The sequence below is a fragment of the Tupaia chinensis genome, unplaced genomic scaffold, assembly GCF_000334495.1.
Source record: "Tupaia chinensis unplaced genomic scaffold, TupChi_1.0 Scaffold149501_1, whole genome shotgun sequence".
NCBI classification, from domain to species: domain Eukaryota; kingdom Metazoa; phylum Chordata; class Mammalia; order Scandentia; family Tupaiidae; genus Tupaia; species Tupaia belangeri.
In genome coordinates this window covers 946118-950731 of record NW_006209345.1, presented here as the reverse complement: position 1 = coordinate 950731, position 4614 = coordinate 946118, and positions in this window count along the sequence as shown.

The following is a 4614-nucleotide window of genomic DNA, read 5'->3' as shown; positions in this document are numbered from 1 at the left end:
TAGAGACAGGGTCATCCAGGCGGTGGGAGTTAAGGTGGCTGAATCCCACACGGCTCACTGTGCAGTTCAAGTCCAAGATGTAGCTGCTTGAGAAACATTTTGAGCACATGTGTGTGTGCACCCAAACATCCTGAGAGGAGAATGGAGAAAGAATTGTGATGTGATCATCCCCCTGAGGGATGCTTTTTCACTCTTTCTCTCTCCCTCTAGCAAGCACATGTGCCCTACATAAAAATAAATAAATAAATAAATAAATAAATAAGAACGAGTCCAGAAGCAGACCCACACCTACATGCTCACCTAATTTATGACCGGGTCACCAATATAAAGCTATAGAGAAAAGATACTCCTTCCTATAAACGGTGCTGATCTAGAGGCCAGACAATAGCACTGCAGAAACCCAATGCTCTGCAAGACTGACCCACATGGGAAGGTTCCAGGTTCAAGTCCAGGATGTCCTTAATATGCTGGGCACATGCATGACCCTGATCCAGAGTTGGCTGAGGCTGAAGTGGATGGTGGCATCAAGACCCTATTAGGGGATGCCTGTCTTTTCTTCTCTTTCTCTCTTTCTCCCAGAATAAATTTTTAAAAAGAGATGTGTAAAAAATGATTCTAATAGGACTTTCGTGGGAAAAAACAAACCTTAACTTTTGCCTCAGACCACAGACAAAACTCAATTCCAGGTAGACAGTGATTCTAAAAGTGAAAGGTAAAACCCACCATAGTTCCCACATGCGCCTTTGCATGTGTTCTTCTTCAGCCTAGAAGTTTCCACCTAACTCATTATCTCCAGCGTAGCCAGCCTTAAGACAGCCCAGAGTCCTGCTCTCTGCCATTGGTTAATGGCCTTGTGTAGTCCCCAACCACATAGGTCTGTGACCAGTCTGTGACCAATAGCATGTGACAGATTGATGTTCAGTTATAAAAGACTATGGCTTTCATCTTGGGCTCAACTTCTCTTTGACAGGCAGCTGACTTGTGTGGACACCAAGGAGCAGAAGCCATGAAGATAAATTTGTCGTGTTATGTTGCAAAGCATCAGAGTGATTAGTCCCACAGCAGTACAAAATGTTCCAGCCCCCTGGAAACACCCTCTGTCAAGTTTCACCTGAAGGTTTCCCTCGGAAGGTTTCCTGTCCCAAAGGCAACTTGCTAGGTTTCTTCCTTCCTGTTCCTAAATTATTGGCCATTTCCCTGTTAATGCATTATGGGACAATTGTCCAGTGTCCTTCTGGAATGCTCCTTGTAAGCAGAGGCACACCTGAATGGAAGCCCCTGGAATGGCAGGTGCAGGTGGCAAATGGTTTGCCCTAATTCTTTTTGACTCCAAGAGGAATAATCTATCCCAACCTCCCTTTGACAAAAGAGGAGGCTGAGGTCTCCTCCCAGGTAAGGAATATTACAGGGAGGAAGAGATTGAGTTCCTGAATCAACAGATGTTTAAAGATGTCTTTAGCCGTGGATGTTAGAGACTGACCGTAAGAGGGGACAGTGGATGGTAGAGTAAGTGGTGGAGGGTGAGTGGGAGGTACAAGAGAAGGAAACATTTGACAGATGGAAAAACATAAAGTTCTTTGTTGAAAAAATATGCATAGGGGCCAGCAGGTGATGTGGTGGTTGAGGCACTGGACTTTCACATGGCTGACTGTGGTTCGAGTTCCAGATGTGGTGGCTTGCTTTCTCACTTTCCCTTTCTCTCTCTCTTTGTCTCTCTCTGGTCAAATTTAAAAAATAATAGTAACAAATGAAATGAAATAAATAAATTTTTTTTTTTAAAAAGAAGAAAAAGTAGGGGCTGGCAGGAGGCATGGTGGTTGAGGGCGCCGGACTCCCAAATCACCGACTGCAGTTTGAATTCCAGACCTGGCAGCTTGCTTTCTCACTTTGTCTCTGTCTCCTTCTCTTGCTCTGTTCTTCTCTGGTCAAAATAAAAATAAATAAATAAAGTTAAATAAAATAATTCTTTTTTAAAAAGGAAAGAAAAAGTATATGTTGTATATATTGCGATGGAGACATAAATTAAGCTGAAAATTTTAAAATAAAAATAATTTTTTTAAGAATTCTTTAATTTTGAGGCCTGGTGGCATGGTGGTTAAGGTACTAGATTCCCACTTAACTGACCATGGTTCAAGTCCTGGACCTGGTGACTTGATCTCTTACTTTCCCTCTCTCTCTATCTTTCTCTGGTTAAATTAACCGCAACAATAATAATTAAGTAAATTAAGTAAATAATTTTTTAAATTATTATTTTATTTTGGGATCAGCAGATGGTGTAATGGTTATATCGCTGGACTCCCATGTAGTCAGCCATGGTTCAAGTCCCAGACCCAATGGCTTAAAACACACTGGGCGCAGGACCAGCAGTTGGCATAATGGCTATGTCGCTGAACTCCCATGTAGTCAACCATGTTTCAAGTCCTGGACCCAGTGGCTTAAACTCATGCCAGGCACGTGTGCATGCATGCCCAAGATCCCAAGATGAGAATGGAAAAGAAGGGACTGCAGTGTGGCCATCCCCCTGGGGGGAGATTTCTCACTTTCTGTCTCTTTGTCTCTCTGTCTTTCTGGCTAGCACATGCACCCTATAGCAAAAACCTCTCAAAAAAACCAAACAAACAAACAATAAAACAAAAAAAAAAACACCACGCACATGTGCGTGAGTGCCAAAAATCCTGAGAGGAGATTGGAGAAGGGATTGTGGCATGGTCATCCCCCTGCGGGGTGATTTTTCACTTTCTGTCTCTTTGTCTCTCTGTCTTTCTGGCTAGCACATGCACCCTATAGCAAAAATCTCTAAAATAAAAGTTTAATTGAATTTATTATTATTTTTTAAATTTGATACACACACACACCCATATGTATATATATTTAATTTGCTATGGAGCATATGCACTCACTAGAGAGAGACACAGTGAGAGAAAGCAAGCCAACTGGTTGGTCAAACCGTGATTCCATGATCGACCATGTGGGAGTTCAGCACCTTAACCACCACACCACCTGCTGGTCCAAAGATTTTTTTCTTTAGTTCCCTGATGCCCACAGGCCTTGATTCATTATTGCTACTCTGGAACAGCACAAGGCTGGGGAAGAGGAAGCAAATCTGAGGGCCACAGGACTGATATGCCCCAGCACAGCAAAAAGAACCCTGCTCTGACAGAGAGGGCTGTGTGGGGCTCAGCAGCCTTGGGACTCTGCAGGCACAGGCTGGGAGACTTGGGGGAGAGGAGGGGAAAATCCGAAAGCAGAGCTAAGATTATTTTCTCTTCTTACAAGGTGAACCTCTAGAAAGTTACTTCTAGGATGCTAAAAGTGCAGATGTATTTGCTGATTATCAAAGCTGATTCAACCCAGATGCCTGGGCCAGAGCTGCTGGGAAGCCCTCCCCCCCTTTCCTGCATGCATATACACACCCTCTGTCATATATTGACCTAGCCATGGCTAATTAGGACGTGCCAACCTATCAGCCTGTAACATCAGTGCGATTAACAACCTTTTATGCATAGTTGCTTCTGGATCCAGCCTCTAGGACCTCATAGTGGAAGGAGTAGGTGGAAAGAGTAGGGGAAAAGTGGAAGAAAAGGAGCGAGAGGAAAACAAGAAGAGGAGAGAAAACAAAAGTAAGGTAGGAGGTGAGAAAACAGCAGGGGTATGCTCTAGGAGAATTTCCAGGGCTTTCCTAGGGAACTCAAATCCCTAAAACTGACCCTCAGCTTGAAACCACCCTGATGATGCACCCTGAGCAGCTTTATTCTGATAACCGAAAAGCGGGAACAACCCAAATGCCCATCAACTGATGAATGGATAAACAAAATGTGATCTATCCACACAATAAATATTATTCGACCAATACATGCTATATTATACCAACACATGCTATAATATAGAGGACCCTTGAAAACAGTATGCTCAGTGAAAGAAAGCAAAGACAAGAGCCCACGTATTATACGATACCATTTATATGAAATGCCCAGAGCAGGCAGATCCATAGAGACAGAATGAGGATGAGTGGTTGCCAGGGAGCTGGGGCTGGGGGAAGTGGAAGAAAAGCTGAGTATAGGATTTCTTTGGGGGGGATGATGACAATGTCTTCAACTTAGATTGTGGCGGTGGTTATACAATACAACTCTGTCAATATACCAGGAACTATTCGAACTCTGCATTTCAAATGAATCAACTTTAGACTATGCAAATTATATCTCAGTACAGCTGTATAGGCATTTTTTATCTTTTTTTTTTTTTTTTTAAGAATTATTTATTTGGGACCAGCAGATGCATAATGGTTACATTGCTGGACTCCCACATAGTCAATGGTGGCTCAAGTCTCGGACTTGGCAACATAAAACTCACACCAGGCATGTGTGCGTGTATGCCCAGGATCCCGAGAGGAGAAGGGAGGAGAAGAGATTGCAGCCTGGCCATTCCCCCGCGGGGTGATTTCTTGCTTTCTGTCTCTCTGGTAAGTGCACATGCCCTATAGCAAAAATCTCTCTCTCTAAAAAAAAAAATAATAATAATTACTTATTTAATTTTATTTGTTATTATTAGTTTTAATTTGCTATAGGGCACATGAACTCACCAGAGAGAGAGAGAGAGAGACAAAGTGATGAAGCA